Here is a 20,156-nt window from a genome sequence, read left to right as displayed (position 1 = left end):
CTGGACTGGAAGAAACACAAACTGGAATCAAGATTGCCGGGAGAAATATCAATAACCTCAGATATGCAGATGACACCACCCTTATGGCAGAAAGTGAAGAGGAACTCAAAAGCCTCTTGATGAAAGTGAAAGTGGAGAGTGAAAAAGTTGGCTTAAAGCTCAACATTCAGAAAACGAAGATCATGGCATCCGGTCCCACCACTTCATGGGAAATAGATGAGGAAACAGTGGAAACTGTGTCAGACTTTATTTTTCTGGGCTCAAAAATCACTGCAGATGGTGACTACAGCCATGAAATTAAAAGACGCTTACTCCTTGGAAGGAAAGTTATGACCAACCTAGATAGCATGTTCAAAAGCAGAGACATTACTTTGCCAACAAAGGTCCATCTAGTCAAGGCTACGGTTTTTCCATTGGTCATGTATGGATGTGAGAGTTGGACTGTGAAGAAGGCTGAGCGCTGAAGAATTGATGCTTTTGAACTGTGGTGTTGGAGAAGACTTTTGAGAGTCCCTTGGACTGCAAGGAGATCCACCCAGTCCATTCTGAAGGAGATCAGCCCTGGGATTTCTTTGGAAGGAATGATGCTAAAGCTGAAACTTCAGTTCTTTGGCCACCTCATGCGAAGAGTTGACTCATTGGAAAAGACTCTGATGCTGGGAGGGATTGGGGGCAGGAGGAGAAGGGGACGACAGAGGATGAGATGGCTGGATGGCATCACTGACTCGATGGATGTGAGCCTCTGTGAACTCCGGGAGTTGGTGATGGACAGGGAGGCCTGGCGTGCTGCAATTCATGGGGTCGCAAAGAGTCGGACACGACTGAGCGACTGATCTGATCTGATCTGTTAAGTAGAAAAATGCTATGAGATGGGAATCTGCCTGCCTCCTTCACATTCTCCTGTGTTTTCTAAAGTTTCTCTGTAAACCAGATATTCACTTGTACTCAGGAAGGAAATAAGAAGATGCAGGGGATGTGGCATCAGAAAAGCTGTGTTCCAGAGGGACCCCTGCCTGTCCTGGCTGTGCCTGCCATGGTGACATGCCCTTATCTCACTCCTATGTGAAGTGTGATGGTGTCAGCCATCCCGGGGCAGGGGTTGGGGGTGGGGGGAAGATATTAGGCGTGGAGGACCTGTGGACTGTACTTGCTACATGAGTGGGAGAGCAGAGGTGACCTCACAGGGCCAGGCAGAGTCCTTCTCAGAGCTCGTCCAGTTGCTCCCCTTGGCCCATCCAGGAGGTGGTCAGTGGAGAGTGTCTGCCTCAGGCTCCTTCCAGGGAAAGCTTCGAGTGTCTGAACAGGACTTTCCTCTCCACAAAAGAGGCCAATGTGACAGGGAGAATTCCTGAAATTTTCTTAACAGAAGTGGTCTGTCAGGCAACAGCAGCATCTCTCATTTATGCAACCAGGCTCGGGCCGTGCTGTTTTCTACTGAGTCCTCATCTCCCAGAATGACAGTGGCATCCTTGAGACAAGTGCTTTAAGTTTCTATATGAAGAATGATGATCTGAGTTTCAGACAACAATAAAACCCCAAAGGATAGACTTTCGAGATCTGTAGTAGGTCTGACTAATGCATAAATCAGGTGATCTAGAAGGCCAATAGATGGGAGACCCTTCTTTTTACACTGACTGAAATGTTTTGCTGGAGAGCTTCATGTATGAAGCCCCTTGGTCCTAAAAGTTTGGTGCATATGTCCTAGGGGTGGCTGTGACAAGGAGCCACAGACTGGGGTGTGGCAAGGCACTTTTTGACTTGCAGACTGGGGTGCTACGATTCAAGACAGTCAGTAGGCTGATCAGAGTCCCTGGCTTCTCCTACTGTCCGAACAGATGTGAGGTGGAAACCTGAAGGGTGCTGGCTGAGGTGGGACTTTGCACATAGATCTCTCATCTGGAGATCTAATGTCTGATGACATGATGACAATGCAAGCAACCTTGTGACATCAAAGTCCCACTCTTACATTTTGCAAAAAAAAAAAAAAAGTGGAGAGAGACTCTAGGGCAGGATCAGATCTTCCAGTTTTAGGAAAATATCTCATTTTGCAGATATGGAATGTCAGGCCTTCTGTTGAGCTAGGACTATAAGCCTAGATCTCTGATTTATTTTCTAATAGCCTTGACCTTCATCAAATACAAGCCAGGCCATTGGCTGGCTTCTCTGCCCTTATTTGTGTCTTTGGTTTTGACAGACAGTAGTCAATGTGGTGGCCAACAGTGGCTTGGCCAGCTGTCCCCAGGGTCTGGCCAGGCAGTTCTCTTCCCTCTCTGTCTCCATGACTGTTCGTGGGGCTCAGCTGGGCAGAGACTCAGAGAGGCAGCTGGGGAGGAGGGGTCTGCTGGTTGGTGGGAAAGAAACCAGAGACCCTTGCTGGCACGCAGACAGACTGTAACTCCCTGCCTGTCAAAGCGAGGAGGGCAAGCCAGCCCTTCCTCCTTCCCCACGCCCTTGCCTATCAGTCTGCATGCTGCCCTGTAACCACTGATTCTCTCCTTCCAGGATGTATTTTCACTAGTTTGCATTTGGTTAAAAAAAAAGGTAGTAGGTTCATGGTCAAGGGGACACCGTGTATTTTGCCATGGACAGGGCTTGAAGGCTAAACTCTAGCCTTCTACAGCTTGGGGAGAAAATTCTGGTGCACAAGTAAAGATCACACAGAAAAATATTCCTAGCTATGTTAGTGACTCATTACTTTCTAAGGATTGATATGGGTGCTCTATATGTAAAGTTTTGAGAATCTAATGTAGCAGGATATGCAAATATGACAACATTATTTATTTCCATTGCTTAGAAGAAGCAAGCTCTTCATTTCTGAGGGAAGGAAGGCCACTATGGCTCTTCTGATGGCTGAGCCTTCCATCCCTGAGGAAAGATAAACCAGCTCTTTGATGGGCTATTGGCTTCATAAAGCATCCAGCGCTTCTCCCCTAGAGTCACTAAGCCTCCTTGTGAAACCAAATCATAGTAGGATAAGCTTTTTTCTTTTTAAGGGTTGAGAAACAAAGGCTGAAAGCAGAGAAGAATGGAGTGCTCCAGGAGTCAGGGTAAGGAAGGAGGAGATGGTTAGTACATTCTGATGGCGATAAAATCTGAGCCCATATGTACCCAGCACTCTAGAAGGTGCTGGAGTTTGGAGGGAGATGGCTCAGGGCTTCAGGTGAGTGCTGGAATTCAAAAGCAATGAGTCCCCCAAGGTCAGCTAGGCACAGAGATAGTGCAGCCACTGGGGGGACCATCTGCCTTTGACAAAGCTGTGTGAGTGTGGCCAGATGCATCTTCAGAGGTTATCCCAGTGGGCTGGTAAGCTGAGACCTCCCCCTCCCGGATCTCCTTGATTGGGTTCCTGGATTACCAGGTCAAGGGGTCGGAAGCCACGATAGCATGACAGATTCTAGACTGCTGAGGACACGGGGTGAGTGGAGAGCAGAGCTTGGATTTGACATGATTTAGGAAAAAAGGAAAACCGCCACCACCACGACTACCTTGGCAGTCCAAAACAGGCAAAAATAAACTACATTTTGGAATCAACACACATGTGGTAACATTGTAGAGAAACACAAAGGGATAATAAAGAAATTCATATGGGGGAAGTAGGGTACTATGATGGGGAGTAGACGTCTAAGTAGAATTGCAAGATAAAATACAGGACACTCAGTTACATTTCAATATCAGATAAACAATAAAAGATATCTTACTGAAAGTATTTCCAAATATTGCACGGGACAAACATGATTTAAAAGTCACTTATTTTTTATCTAAAATTCAATTCTTGTATTTTTATTTGGCAAATCTGGCCATTCCACTTCTAAGATATAGTGATATTCTGTTTCTTGACCATGGCTAGTCTATTTTTTTACTTAGAAATGTACATATGTTTTATATGTTCTTGTGTATGTTATTTTTCATACTGAATTTTTGCGTAAGGGTTCTCATAGCTGGTGAGTAGTAGTTTGAATTTGTCAGACCCCAAAGCCTGTAAAATGCCTGTGTTATGCAACGGAAAACAATGTAGTTCAAAATCTCCTGGGGCTCACAGGAAACTGGTGAGGGAGGGATGGTCAAGTCAGTCTGACAGTGAGGTAATGAGTACAAAGTTTTCTAGAAAAGAATAGAAGGAATCAACAGACCTGAGACGACACATCTGTTGGAATCTGACAAGGATTTTAAAGCAGCCATTATAAAAGTGCTGTGACAAGCAATTATGCACGTTTGAAATAATGAAAAAAATGTTAAATCTCAGAATAAAGAAGATACAAAGAAAAAACAAGTGAAAATTTGAGTAACCAAAAATATAGTAACAAAATAAAAAACTTAATGGGGCCCAACAGTGGAATGGAGAGGGCAAAGAAAGGGATCTCTGAACTTGAGGAAAAAAATAATAGAAATTACCAATCTGAGCAATGGAGAGAAGAGAGGCTATAAAAGAAAAAATGAGCAGAACTTTTCAGGGACCCATGAGATTATAACAAAGGATCTGGCATTCATGTCATCAGAATCTCAGAAAGGAGAAGGTGGAAGGGTCTGAAAAAGTACTCAAAAGAAATGATAGCTGACAACTTCCCAAATTTGGCAAAAATTGGGAAACACACAGATTCAAGAAGCTGAGAGAATTTCAAATAGACTATATCAAAAGAAATCTACACCATGACCCATTATGATCAAGCATCAGAAAACTAAAGATAAAAACAAATAATCTTGAAAGTAATGAGAGAGAAATGCCACTTTTCCAAAGAGGAAAAACAATTTCAAAGACAGTGGATCCTTCTCAGAAATCATGGAGGCCAGAATGAAGTAGCACATTTTTCAGGAGCTGAAAGAAAGTAACTGTGCATTCTCCATCCTGTGAAGTTATCTTTCAGGAAGGGAAATTAAGACATTCTTAGATAAAGGAAAACTAAGAGAATTTATCACCAGCAGACCTACCCCCACAAGAATGGCTCTCAGAAGTTCTTGAAACAGAAAGGAAACGATAAAAGAAGGAATCTTGGAACATCTGGAGGGAAAAAAGAACAATGGAAAGAGTAAAACATATGAGTGAATGTAATAGACTTTCTTTTTCTTAAGTTTTCTGAATTACATTTGTCAATCCAAGCAAAAAGCATAACATTGTCTGATGTGGATTTCCATGTTTGTAGAGGAAATAACTGAGAACATTATAAATAATGGCTGGGGTGAGGATAACAAAGAGCCTTAAAGGGAGATAAGATTTCCACACTTCACTCAAACTGGTAAAATGTTGGCACCAGTAGATCCTCGTGGTGATCTGTACTTTGATTGTGCTGGTGGTTACAGAAATCTAAGCATGTGATATAATGTAATAGAGTTATACACATACATTGTATGGATGTCAATTTCCTGGTTTTAATATTGTGTTACAGTTATGCAAGATGCAACCATGGGGGGATTAGGCGAAGGGTACATGGGAACTTCGTCACATCATTGCAATTTCCTGTAAATCGATAATTATTTCAAAATAAAAAGTTTAGAGACAAAGAATGAGAAGAGGGTTATGATTCTTGTTTTTTTCTGGTGTAGTTCGACTTTAGGATGTGTAGAAAACCTCCAAGTGGTTATAAGATGTGTGAATTAGGTTCTGGCTGGATAGAGTACTCCACTGATTGAACTGAGGCGTCTGTGGGTCAGCCTGCGACAAGATGATTCTGTGTCTGAAACACATGCTGGTTTCCTGTGCCTTTCAAGGGAATCAATATATTGACTTTCATTTACCTAGCCATATGTGGTCAGGACACAGTTTATCTAGTCTCTATGCATCAAAAGACACTGCATTGAGGGGGCTAATTGAGAGGTCACAAAACCAGTTTTCCTAGGAAGGAACAGGGCACAAAATAGAATGTCTCTTTCTTTGGAATTTCCTTCTCTTCCTTCTGGCCTTCACCTTCTGCTTACATGGTTTGGTTTGTCCTGGTAATGTACACACCACAGGCATCAGGCCTCTGTAAGTCCTCTCGGTGCTACTTCCAAATTCTCTTTCAAAATTTCCAGCTCTTTTCTTTATCTATTGCCATTTACCTTGTCTAGGTACCCTCAAGGCCCACGTGAATTGCTTCAATATTTTCTTCTTGGTCTCCGCCCGTGGAGTTCCTCACGCTGGCTCCCGGCAGTCTCCTTCTTCTGTCTTGCACCCTTCAAATGTGTGCTCCATCCATCAGTCCGAGTGACATTCTAATAATATACAGCAGCTCACATGACATCCTCACCCAGCACCTCTGATAGCTCCCCTTGCATTTGGAATAAAATCTGCACTTGTTACCGGGGCCTTCAATATCCTGTGTGACCTGGCCCCTGCCAGTTTCTCTACCCTCATCTCAGTGATTCTTGTGGCCTTAGGGACATTGGCTGCTTTTCTGCCGCTTCCCCAGCCACACTGTTTCCCACCTGAAGCTTCACCCCACTCCTTGGAACCGGCCTCTTGCTGCTCTTTGTGCATCTGGTTCTTGCTTATCCTTATGTTATGATTGCAATGCCCCATGTCCAAGGGGCCTTCTTTAACTCCCATCTCAAGCAGCTCCCACGTCATTGACTGACTCCCCATTACATCAGACTGTTAATTTTCTCCATAGCATTTATGCTTTCCAATGACTCTAGTTGCTTTCTTGGTTATTGTTGGTCATTCTGCTAGAAATTAAGCTGTATGAGGGCAGAACTTAGCATTCCTATTCACTGTGGTAGCCTCAACTCAGTAAATATTCACTGACCTCCTACACTATTGTGAGAATGTAAATTGCTGCAGTCTCTATGGAGAACAGTGTAGAGTTTCCTTGGAAAACTAGAGTTACTGTGTGATCTTGCAATCCCACTCCTGGGCATACATCTGGAGGAAACTAATTTGAAAACATACACGCATCCCAGCATTCGTGGCAACACTATTCATGATAACCAAGATACAAAAACAACCTAGATGTCCACAGGCAGATAAAGAAGATGTGGTGTTTATGTGCGTATACACACAGTGGAATATTACTCAGCCATAAAAAGAATGAAATCATGCCATTTGCAGCAACATGAAACAAACTAGAAATTGTCTGCATCCTTGGAGTTTATAGAGCCTTTTGAATTGTGTGCCTCCTGTAACAGATGAGAAGCAGCAAGCTCCCTCAGGGTCACCCTGCTGGCAGCAGGCAGGCTCTGGATTTCAGACCCAGGAGCCTGCAATCCAAATGGGACAGTTCAGCTTCTCAGCACACCAGCCTCTGGCAGAGCGCTTTGGAGCAAGTGTCACCATTTTTGCCTGTACCTGGGTAGCTCTCACTGTTTAGCCAGAGGCAGGGATTGCTGCCATTCTGTACCGGCTCTGCCACCTGAACTTCAAGAAGCAAAGGAGGGACTTCTCTGGTGGTCCGGCAGCTTATATTCTGCATTCCCAATGCGGGGGCTCAGGGCTGATCCTTGGTCAGAGAACTAGATCCCACATGCTGCAATTAAGATTTCCCGTGCCATCACTAAAGCTTCAGCGTGCTTCGACTAAGACCCGGTGCTGCCAAATAAATAAATCATTTTTAAAAGCTTACTATTAAAACAAAAGAAGCAATGCAGACAGGACAATTCAAGGCGACGGAAGGGAAACAGGTGCAGGAATGTAGATGGAGACTAAATAAACGGAAGCATCTTTTAACAGAGCTGGCACCCTGGAGGTGTCAACTTGTCAAACTCCAGCATGTTCCACTCCAGAGAGCGACCGGGCAGGGCCTGGTCCCCGTTTCCTGGAGAGTCTTTGGGCTTCTGTGGCCCCTCTGGGTGCTGGGTGCTGTGAAACCCGGCTGCCCCCTTGCTGGACTGTATTTTTCCTGCACCGGCCTCTGTTTCCTCGGTCGTTTTGAAAAGGTTGAGATAATGATGAAAGAATTTCAAAGGCTGCTCTTGGTAGTCACTCTTCTCTTGTTTCAAAAGAATCGTGGTGTTCAAGTGACTAACAATCTCAGTTTCCTCAAAGCATCCATCGGAGTGAGAATGTTACCATAGAAATTCCACTTTCATCTACCTTTAATCATGTGGCAAATTACCATATTAACCACCAGGGAGTCTTGTCTTATTACTGAATTAAGCCATCTCTTTCTTTTCTTATTATTAAAACCACATGGGTTTTAACTTCTGTGTGGTTGTAGATTCTTTCCCCCTTCTTTGGGTGTCTGCAGAATAATAGCCGCATGAAAGAATTTCTGTTACTTTGTGTTGACGAGTAAGGGTTAGCAACATTAAATACAAGGGGTGGGAGAGAACCTTGGTGGAGTCTGTCTGGACAAGCTCACTCTGGCCAGTGATGTAACGGCCACTTGGGTGGTATGGAACTCTGAGATGTGTACTCGTCACTTACTGCTTTCTCTCACCCAAACATCTGGAAGACCAAATCCTGTCATTAGACAGCCCACATGTTAGAAAAACAAAAGGACAGAAATAAAAAAAAAAAAGAAAGAAAACCCAGTGCCCTCCAAATGGCTGGAGAAAGCTTCATTATTGCTGGTAGGAAATTAGACATGTAAGGTTATACTTCAAAGCAACTATTTTTATTACAAGAGGCTCAATGTTTTGATTTATTGGGCTTCAGAGCAAGATTGCAACAAATATTTCCACCTCAAAGAAAAGACGAATCAGGCCTCTGAGCAGTCTACTAAGTGGACTGAGCAGCCTAGAAGTAGCTGAAAAATCAAGTTTGTTGCAACAGGAGTTGGAATGATGAAAATTGTATGCATCTGCTCAAAGTCCCTGGAAAAGGGGCCGCTTCAGTACACATGCCTCAAAGAAATGATGTAATCGTGTGGGAATTTTCTTCTCATCAAAGGTCAGTAAGAAAATTTTTTAAAATGAAAGAGCTGAAATTGTTAGAAAGTCTGTGTTACCTTTCTTAAAAGGTCAGCCCTAAGCAGGGCCTGAGTATAAGCCTACATTTCAGTCTGAGGCACCATTCAAGAGGGATGCTAAGAATGTAGGGTGGGTTCTGAGGAATCTATAAAGATAATTACAGAATGAAATGGAGGGTCTGGAGACAAAGTTGAAAGAATTTAGAATATTCAGACATGTTGGGGGGGAAAAAAAACACAAGAGGGTTTAAGCTGACTCATTGGAAAAGACCCTGATGCTGGGAAAGATTGAGGGCAAGTGGAGAAGGGAGTGACAGAGCATGAGATGGTTGGATGGCATTACTGACTCGATGGACATGAATTTGAGCAAGCTCCAGGAGACAGTGATGGACAGAGAAGCCTGGCAAGCAGAAGTCCATGGGATCGAAAAGAGTTGGAGACCACTTAGCGACTGAACAAGAGCATTAGGTTATCCTCGAGAGTTAGATTATTAACCATTTCAGGGAGAAGAAGCATTTGGTTGCATTAAACAGTGACTCATCTTGACTCATCTCCATCTAGACATGAACTGTTTTTCTCTAATATGGCCCATTCTGATTAGAGTAAGTCAGAGGGAGGTTTCTGGGAGAATGTGCATTATTGAATTTGGAAATTGATTTTCTCAGACAGGTTGTAGAGTTGTCTTCTCTGCAGTTCTCTGAATAAAGAAGAACTTATCCTCCCAGGGGTGGGAACAGAAGTTAGCGGGAAGAGCAGAGGCTGTGATGTGAGGCTCGGAGCTTGGGGTGTCGTCTCAGCTCTGCTGCTAATGAGCTCTGTGACTTTGGCCAAATCACTTCTTTGGGCCCCAGTTTCTCATCTATACAGCGAGACTGGACAAGGTCATTGAAAAGAACTCATGCAGTGTATTTTGATTTAAAATGGAAAGCAGAATAACCCTAGGGGAGCAATGAGGTCTTTCTTATTTTTTTCTTATGACTCTACTGCTCAGGAGGGAAGTTTGAGTAAATGTGTGTAGGGATGTGTGTGCGTGTGTGTGTGTGCGTGTGTGTGTGTTGGAGGGAGGGTAAGGAGACTCTACACGCAGCATTGTTGTTGGTCAGTCACTAAGTCTTGCCCTACTCTTTGAGACCCCATGGACTGCAGCACGTCAGGCTTCCCTGTCCTTTACTGTCTCCCAGAGCTTGCTCAAACTCATGTCCATTGAGTTGGTGATGCCATCCAACCATCTCACCCTCTGTCGCCCCCTTCTCCTCCTGTCCTCAATCTTTCCTGGCAACAGAGTCTTTTCCAGTGAGTCGGCTCTAAGAATGTTCATATGTAATTTGAAATTATATAAATGACTTTAGTCTTTAAATGCCATGCAAAGGAATTCTAAAGGTGAATGTTTTGTAAATTGAATAATTACTGCCACATGCATGTGTTTTGTAAGCACGCATTATCCCTTGCCGGGGGCTTGCTGCAGTGCTGAATGCCGTGCTGAGCTTCAGAAATGAGTGCCTGAATTCACAGCTAGAATCACGCAGCATCGAGTGTCTCCACAGTTTAAACTAAGATCAGAGATAAGGAAGCTTCCACAAAATGAGCCTGAAATGCTGCAGAGCTCTGCTAGGCTTTTTGCACCCCGGAAGACAGGTAAATCTTGCCCAGGTAAATTTTAAAAATTTTCACAAAGATGCTTTACTGAGCATTAAATTTTTGAAGTTAGGAAGCCCTCAATAAATTTCAGTTGAGCGGTTGGACAGGATAGGGAAAAAAATCTCTCTGAACTAGAAACTTGGACTTAACAGAACATCCCAGTCTCGAAAACTTTGTGTTGCTGGCCCACCCTCTTCTGTTACTGAGGGAAGCCGGACAGTGACTAAGAGAGAGTTCTGGAAACCACTGGACTGATGGCCAGGCAAGCAGCTCAAATTGACCAAGCAGGCCCAGGTCATGGAGAAGCTTCTAGAGACGTGGTCCTGGTGAGCGGGGAGAGAAGAGGAAAGCCAGGGAGTGCTATTGTGCCCTCCAGTGCCCACCTCCCCAAACTCAGCAACTGACAGTCACTGGGGCTTCCAGTTCTGGACTTCAAAGCATTTGGAAAATGTTCATAAACATGTTCAGGATCCCATGGTGTTAGTAAAACATTTTTATAAGATTATAAAATAAAGAAAACTGGCACAGGTTTTGTTTGAACAAGTGTGCCGGCGATTCCTTCTCCTAACGTGAGAGACTCTTAAACAAGTCTTAGTAATTGCTCTGTGGGAATTTGGCCTCTTAATTTTTGAAAACACAGTAAAATCCAAGCAAATCTCTAAACCCTGTAGATGAGAGACCCTAAACCTCAGACAAACGGGGAGAGAGTTTTGGATGAAAGATGGCTCTGCTCAGGCTATGGTGTGAGAAACAGAATTAAAAAGGAGATAATGGGAGTCTTGCTTTGATCCTTGGTTATACCGGAACATGAGACTTTGGGAGGGTTTCTTCATCCAAAGAGCCCCTACTGCTTTTCTAGAAAGTCAGTAGACCTAATCATTCATAAACTAGTTGTTTCCACAAAAGTGAGGCATAAAACATCCTGGTTGAGGAGAATTCATACTATTTGCCACTTTTAAAAACACATTTTATTTGAGTTTTGGCGCTGCTCCCTCTCTGTTGCTGTGTGGGCTTCTCTCTAGTTGCGGTGAGTGGGGGCTGCTCTCTAGCTGTGGTACGAAGCTGCTCATTGCGGTAGCCTCCTTTGTTGCAGAGCTCTGCCTCTAGGGTGCATGGGCTTCAGTAGTATCAGCACTTGGGCTCAACAGTTGCAGCTCCTGGGCTCCAGAGTACAGGCTCAGTAGTTGAGACACAAAAACTTAGTTGCTCTGCAGCCTATGGGTCTTCCCAGATCAGGGATTGAACCCACGTCTCCTGCATTTGCAGGTGGATATTTTTTTTTAACCTCTGAGCTACCAGGGAAACCCTAATTGTCACTTTTAACAGCTAAAAACTTAAGGGAAAGACAGGGTGGAAACACAATTACTTTTTTCGTGACAAAATACAATACAAATTATGCATAATTTCCACTTCCTGGCCTTTAGGGAATTTTCTAAAGTCCCAGAAATCTTTGCCCTGCATCTATTGGGATTTAAGCATGGATGGGGGACGACAGGATGGAATTATTACTTTAGGAGGCTGAGGCCGGAGACCCTCATCTTCCTGGCTTTTGTTTACTGGTTTCAAAGACATGCCTCCCAATGGGTGTGTGTGTGGTCAGTCGTGTCCAACTCTTTGTGACCCAGTGGACTGTAACCCACCAGGCTCCTCTGTCCATGGGGTTCTCCAGGCAAAAATATTGGAGAGGGTTGCCATTTCCTCCTCCAGGAGATCTCACCTCAGGGATCGAACCTGGGTCTCTTGCATTGAGGTGGATTCATTACTACTGAGTCACCTGGGAAGCCCTTAAAGGGAGTATCAGCTGAAGTAAATAGTCTTAAAATGAGCAACTGAAGCTCCTCTCAGGGAAGTTGGAAGGATTGTGTTCTTTCTTCTAGGAAAAGAGAACAATGGGAGGAGATTTATTTAAGCAGTCAGTATGGCTCTCTGATAAGAGACAGCCATAGAGTTGGGTCCCTATGTTTCTAGTTAGTGACCAGGCACAAGGACGGGCAGCAAGATCAAAGTTTCTTTAGGGCAAAATTGCTGACATTCCTGAAATAGCCCCAGATTCCTCACATCCCAGTAAACCAGAATCAAGTTCACTGGCCTGTGAAGAGGACCCATTACAGCCTTCAGTTCTTTTGTTACCTTGACTTTTAGCTCATTGTCCTGTCTGACCTCCTCTTAAACTGAAGAGTAATGACTGCTGATCTGACCATTGTCCTCTGCAACCAAAGATGGCAGGGGTCAAGATCTGTGGCTACAGAGAATCTAATTCTCAAGAAAGTCTAAATGAAGGTCCCATTTGTGTGGTTAAACATTTAGACACATAAAGACAGCCCCTATGTAAAAGTAATCTCAAAGAAAAATCAAAGGAAGTGAGACTCATAATTGTCCCATTAAGGTTTTCAGGGGTTCCAGGGATGATAACACACATACAAACTTTAAAAACCAAGAACCTTTTCAGGGTCCTGGGTATAGTATGTGCTGACTAGCAATAGTACCATTTGCCCTGCTGGGGCCTCATACCAGTGCCCAGGGTCTTTCGGTATGCGACCTTCCTATCTTCACTGTTGCTACCTGTTTTCGAGGCGTCAGAGTGGGTCAGGTTCCATGTTGCAATGAAGAGACTAATTTTCCTTTCCACTCGAGGACTAATGGCCTAAAACAGCATGGTTGCTGCCCAGAGTCTCACAAAGTCCTTTAGTCGCTGTTCTAACCCACTCCCCTGGGAGCTTAGTTAACACCAGCCTAGAGAGCTGTCTCTCGTGCTCTGTCAGGAATGAGAGCTTTGAAAAACAAAAACAAATGTACAACCTCTCAACTTTCTTTCCCACATTTAGCCCCTAAAACAAAATTTTCCATGCCTCTCCATCCAAGATACATACATGCTAGAAATAACAATAATCATTATTAATATTATTGAATGTTAATAATAGATGGGACTTCCCTGGTGGCTCAGATAGTAAAGAACCTGCCTGCAATGCAGGAGACTCATATTCAATCCCTGGGTTGGGAAGATCCCCTAGAGAAGGAATTGGCAACCCACTCCAGTGTTCTTGCCTGGAGAAGTCCATGGACAGAGGAGTTTGGCAGGCTACAGTCCATGGGGTTGCAAAGAGTCGGACACAACTTGGAGACTAACATTTTCACTTTTTTTCACTTTTAATAATGGATATCCCAGCCTTTCAGTTCTGAATATTGATTGGCCATTTTGGAGCACAGATGGAATTCTGTGCTTATCATCTTACGGTAGTGAAAACCAAGACAGGAAGTGATTTTATCTGCGGTCATGTGACAGCTAAGTGTAGGCTGGGCTCAGACACCAAGATCTTGAGGTCATCACGACACAAGCTCCCATAAACTGCTGATTCAGTGTTCATTCAGTTGAGGGAGGCAATCATCAGTCCATTCTAGTGTTTGACAAAAGCAAATAATAAACGCCATCTGAATTGTAATACTGGTGGCCCTCCATAGACTGCGTTAGAGGAGAAACACCACAAGGTTTGCAGACAGTATTTCTTCCTAGTAATTTTATGGTTTCCAGTGAAGAGTTTTTAGCAGGAGAGGCTGTCATGGAACACTGGAAAACTTCTCAAAAGGTATTTCAGGGTTGTGCCTGGGAAGGTTAATGAAAGTATGTGTCAAAAGGATTCTGCTGTGTGCAGTGAGGGGGTATGCAATCCATCAAATCAAAGCATAATCAAAGGCATAATAGGAGGAAATATAATTATAACTTATACTTACTCTTAGAGTCCAGGCCTCACGCTTACAACCTCCCACTTCAAACTCAGATGAAAACGAAAGCAAATCTGCTGTATTTCAGACAAAAGAGCATTGGATTTATGAGTGAGAAAGTTGATGAGGGGAGTGGGTCTATGGGGAAGATTTAATTGTAGCACTGAAAAGAGTCCACCGAGTAAACCACTCCAAGCATTATAGAATCCAGACCCAGCCCTGTTAACATAACGGTCCCACCAATTTCCAGAAACATAATAACCCATCAGGCTAGAGAAGTTTGTTCTATTCACTAAAGGCTCTACTTCGTATTGATTCCAGTCCAATAACATTCCCACATATCTGGAAATAGACAACACATTCATTCTCTCTCCTTTAATAAACACTATGCTCTTAAGAGAGTAAACCTCCAGGGGCTGAACCTCAGGCAGCTACTTTTAGCCCAGATCATCTTTCTGTTCCAGTAGATGCTAGGGCTGCAAGGGGTATGATCTTTCACAGCCCCAAGAGCCAGATACAAAAAAATTAGTCTCAGAAACAAGCCGCAGGGACAAGGGAAGGCTGTGGGTAGTAAGACGGGGGAATGTGCCTCACTGACATTATAGGTCAGGGTCACTCGGAGGACAGGCCTGCTGTGCTCCACCCAGGGCTGTCATAACTCACGCTGCCATGGTGCCTTCTGGACCCGGCATACTTCCTCTACTAGCCCAGTAGGTCCCAGGCCTTCCATCTCAGGAAAGGTCAAGGTGGTTTTTATACCATAAGACCCATATCCTGTGTCGTGTGATGGTAAAAGGGCCACTACTGTGTCCCCGGAGTATCTGGGGTGGAGAATTGTCTCCTGTGAACTCTGAGATCCGGGAACCCTGGGATCTGGGGCAGAAAAAGGGAATAAGTGCCCCGGACCCACTAGCTGCTATTCTGCCCTTACCACTAGGCGTCCGGAACACAGGCCTTTGGCCCAGCTGTCTGTGAGTGAGCAGGCGGACAGGCAACCATATTTTCACGGAGTGTCTGTGGAGGTCATGGTCATGTAGTAGAGGCAGAGGCAGCCTCTGGCTAGTACTGTCCACTCCACCCCGGCCTAGAAGGAAAAGCTACTGACCCCATGGTCCCTTCCGGTGGCCTCCAACTAAGACTGGCTGTAATCCCCATGGCTTCCCCATCAGTGATTTTTCCTTCATTGCCTAGTAGAGATTGGCACCATGACTTTTCCAGAAATAACTAAGCAGACCTCAGAGAGGCCGTGATTACTAAGAGAGTTTTAAAAGAAAGTTTTTGAAGTCAATCTCCACTCCCTGCCCAGAACCCCCACCCTTACCCACTCCAATACACACACACACACACACACCAACAACCCACTCACAGAATTTACCAGTTAATAAAGGTAGGGAAAACCTTCCTGAAGCTGAACCTATTTGGGAAGATTGTCACCTATATTCCTTATATCCAAGCTTTTCTCTTTGCCAAAAATTGCTTGAAGTGAAGTAAAAGTCACTTAGTCATGTCCAACTCTTTGTGACCCCATGGACTGTAGCCCACCAGGCTCCTCTGTCCATGGGGATTCTCCAGGCAAGAATACTGGAGTGGGGAGACATTTCCTTCTTCAGGGGAACTTCCCGACCAAGGGATTGAACTGGGTCTCCTGCATTGTAGGCAGATTCTTTACCATCTGAGCTACCAGGAAAGCCCAAGAGTTGCTTGATGAATTTTAAATATGCATCAGGATAGCATCTCAGAACTTTGAAGGGACCAGATTATTTGAACAGGGGTTAAGGAAAAAAAAAAAGGAAAGAGAAGGATCAAACAGGGAGCTCAGGAAATCCCTGATCCATGCAGTCAGAGCAGGCTGGGCTGCAATTTTCTCCTCAAAAGTATGCAATACTAATTGCCTCCACCCAGAGTAATGTTCTAAGCAGCAAATTAAGAAGCTTAAAAAGAAACAACCCTCAGTCACTATGGATTAGTGGATGAGCAGCTTGGTAGTGGAAGATCCTGATTGATGTATACAAGGCTGAATGTGAGAGCTGGAGGCAGAGCCCATGCTGCCTCTGAAATGATGAGCAGCCCCTAAGTCAGAACTGGAAAGGAGCAGCTTGGGGGTTTTCTGGAAGCTTCACTAAGGAGATTTATGTAAGCAGACATTTTTCTAGACAGCCCAGTTAGCCACTCAGAGAGCACCAGGGGCTGTTCCTAAAGATGTTGTCTTTCAGCGGATTTAGGTCAACTGCACTTAGATGGAAAATTTGGGTTTTTGCCATTGATCTTAAAGGAGTTGAACAAGTTCTCATAAAATCATTCTTCATCCAAATGTGGTGCAGTAGAATAGGGACAGAGAAATCCTGCAAGGCCTAGCTCCCTGGGTGAATTTCTTTGTACCTTTGGATCTTCCTTTCCTGGTGCTTCCCTGTTCCACAGTTTTCAATAAATGTGGTCCTAATTATAAAGGCTAACACTTAATTGAAAGCTCATTTTCTGGTAGATTCTGTTTGGGCCTCACATTTACTTTTTTTTTTAAGTGCTCCATGTAGTAAGTACTATGGTTATACCCATTTTACAGATGGGAAAACAAAGGTATGGAGATGTTGTGTAACCCATCCAAGGTCTCATAGCTACTAAAAGAGACAGGGAAGAGATTCAACCAGAGCTTGAGGTCTTGACCATAATGTGTGTTTTTATATTTATATTTGGGAACTTCTAGCATTCTCATCTGGTCCCGTGGAATCAAGTTGTTTTCTCCACGAGCACACATCTGCATCTACATGAACTATGTCTCTGGTACTTCCCTGGGCCTTTCTGAGCCTTCATGCTCAGGGTTCTGTCTGCTGCCCAGAGTGAACTGAAATTTACCCACCTAAAGCCAGTATCTGGGGGAATGACTGCTTTCCATCTGGAGGGGCTCTGGGTGACCCCCGCTCCCCCCAACACACACAGCATCCACTGATCGTTCTGGCCTCTCAGTAACAAGGAAGGGGGCACTAAGGCAGAGGAGGCTTCTAGGGCACTGGCGGTATTCTCTTTAGATGGTCATTACAAGGGAGTTTTCACTTGTAAACATTATAGTCATGTTTTTCATACTTTATTATGTCAGTTCTATGTCAGTAAAAAAGCTTATTTAAGAATGAAAGGGGGCAGTGAGCCAGAACATCAAAGTCAGCACAAGTCAGAGGCATGAGGAGGGTGAAGTGCTCCCTGAGTCCCGCAGAGTGGAGGTACCAGTAACCCCACTGATCACTGTTTCCTGGCAGCAGGCAGAGTGGAAAAAGTTAAGCGGGGGAGTGAAACAGGAAGGGGTGGAGAGTGAGTGTGGGTCATTCTTTGGAGATATTAGCCTGAAAATGGCGCTCATCGGAGGGGCAAGAAGGAGCCCAGAAAAGATTTTGCTTTAAATGGAAATCACTCGAGCCTCTTGAGATCTAACAGGAAGCATCCAGGGAGAGGAACTGATTTTATATAATGGGAAGATACCTGGTTTTATATAACTGGTTGATAAGGTGTGGTGCCTAAGACTGTGACAGGAAATGGAGTTCGGACACAGGCTATTGGCTTTATATATGAGGAAGGCATTTCTGACCTCCAGTCCCACTGACTATTCAGGCCACTCATCTGATCTGTGCATGTGACACCCCATGTTGCGGCGTCTCTGTTTACACATACGATTTTTATTTTTCAATGAAATCCTGTTGCGTACCATGACTACAAGGCCTGGTATCCCCACTGATTACTTAGGCTTTGTATGCTGTAGGTGCTCAATAAGTGTGCTATGGTAATAGATGGTGGCAATGGTGCAAGAAGGAAGAATAAAAAGAGAGTACATTGATTTGTTAGGACCTGATATGAAGCTTAAAGCAAGATAAAGAGAATTCCCTTTGGATAGACTGACTTTTTTTTTTAATTTAAATTTATGTATTTTAATTGGAAGCTAATTACTTTACAATATTGTATTGGTTTTGGTTCGATGCAGGATACAAGATGCTTGGGGCTGGTGTACTGGGATGACCCAGAGGGATGATATGGGGAGGGAGGTGGGAGGGGGGGTTCAGGATTGGGAACACGTGTACACCCGTGACATTTGTTTTTATTTGTGTAGTGCTTGCATCTGAAAAATGGGACAAAAGGGCAGTGACCACATGGGCCACCCCAGGTTATGCAATCAGGAGATGTAATGCTCTGCTCTGATCCCTTTTCAGGACTATGACATCACCCTTTCTTAGTCTTCAAAGTGCTTTCACAATTCAGAGGAAACAAGTTCAGAGAACTTAAGCAACCTGTCCAAGGTCACACAGCTATGGACAGGAGCGTGCCAAGTATCCAGTTCTCTTTCCCCAGCAGCTCCTAACCCATCTGCCTGCACTGACCATGTGTTCCAGATGGACTGCATATGCTGCGGTGTGAACGTGCCAATCGGGAAATCTGAAATGTGTGTTTGATCAACGAAGGCAAAGACTCGGTCCTTGGTGAAAACCCACTTTTCCCTTTGACTTGTCTCTCCAGACATACTTGTATTATGATGACAATTAGTAATTACACGGAGTCTTTCAACCTCAAAGCCCTCAAACTCCTTTTAGATTAGTGCCTTCTGTTTGGCTCCGTGAGTCACTCTGCAGGCTCCGGCATCATAGAGATGGGCTAGCTGTGGGACCACTGTTGGAGTGTGGGTAGAAAGTCCAAAAGAGAGAGAAAACCTGTCGGCGAAATCTTTATGCCGTGCATGTCTGGGTTTATTGTCACAGACGTTTCGATCACAACATTTCAAGCAACAGTGCTCTGTACAGTTTGATTACAGATTGCAGTTAATTTTCTCCTCGCCTTTTCTTTATGTCAGTGATATCACAATTAAGTGAAAAATGAAAAGGGCCTGTTTTGTACTTTCTCTGGGTCTGAATCTCACAGTATCTTTTTGTGTCAACCTTTTCTTTCCTACTAATGTGGCTTTTTTTTTTTTTTTTCCATTTGAAATCTAGTGGGGATGATTCATGGAGAAGGCACAGCAGCCCCAGACACCATGGCACTTTCTGCAGCAGGTGCTGTGATGCTCTGCCCAGCAGTCCCCAACCTTTTTGGAACCAGGGACCAGTTCTGTGGAAGACAGTTTTTCCATGGATGGGGTACAGGGGATGGTTCAAATGCATTACATTTATTGTGCACTTTATTTCTGTGATTATTACATCAGCTCCACCTCCCGTCAGCAGGCATTAGACCTGGAGATTGGGGACCCTTGCTCTACTCCATGTCCCTTCCCTCTGCTCTCCTCTGCGTTCACTGCAACCCACATCAAGCACCTACACCCTCTGCTTTTCTCGGCTTCCTCCTGCCTGAGTGCTCTCTGTGGCACCAAGGATACATCTTGGCGCTCACAGAGCCGCATAAAGTTTCACAGGGTGAGTACTCCTGGGGAAATCGTCAATCATAGTGACCTTGGCTTCCTCTCTCTGCTGGGATAGTTCTGGGATGCATTCTAAATGCTCCTCAGAGCATCCTGGTGGGATCAGTCCCCATTTGCCAAAGGAAGAGGCCTGCAGCTCTCATCCCTTCCCTGTTCACCTCCCCACCCACACAAGGTGCTTCCTGGATTCATCTCCCAAGACATTACCTTCACACAAGTCCTCATTTCAGTCTCTGCTTTTGCGTGGTTCTCACACAGAGACCCTTCCTAAGTCAATGTTCTTCAAATTGTCTGTCAGTACTGAACTGAATTTGGGCTTCCCTCATGGTTCAGCTGGTGAAGAATCTGCCTGCAATGTGGGAAAAGCCTCGGCCTACCGCCATAAAAGAATTAGGGTTAGGGTTAGGGTTAGGTCCCTGGGTTGGGAAGATCCCCTGGAGAAGGGAAAGGCTACTCACTCCAGTATTCTGGCCTGGAGAATTCCATGGACTGTATAGTCCATGGGGTCACAAAGACTCGGCTACAACTGAGAGACTTTCACTCACTCACTGAACTGAATTCAGGGCTGGACACAACCAGCATTTCAAACAGTA

The 20,156-nt window shown here is 44.5% G+C and overlaps 1 long non-coding RNA gene across 1 annotated transcript; it reads left to right on the top strand.

The window, feature by feature from the left end:
• The first annotated feature begins 8,244 nt into the window (after positions 1–8,244).
• LOC147350541 (uncharacterized) lies at positions 8,245–18,978 on the top strand. The gene is made up of 2 exons (XR_015148560.1): positions 8,245–8,800; positions 18,368–18,978. It is a non-coding gene; the product is annotated as an uncharacterized LOC147350541 (long non-coding RNA).
• Positions 18,979–20,156: the final 1,178 nt, after the last annotated feature.

This window comes from Bos grunniens, chromosome 20, assembly GCF_055505025.1.
Source record: "Bos grunniens cultivar Pamir isolate PY7600 chromosome 20, Bosgru_T2T1.0, whole genome shotgun sequence".
Classification (NCBI taxonomy): Eukaryota; Metazoa; Chordata; class Mammalia; order Artiodactyla; family Bovidae; genus Bos; species Bos grunniens.
This window is presented reverse-complemented; position numbering and strand designations above follow the sequence as displayed.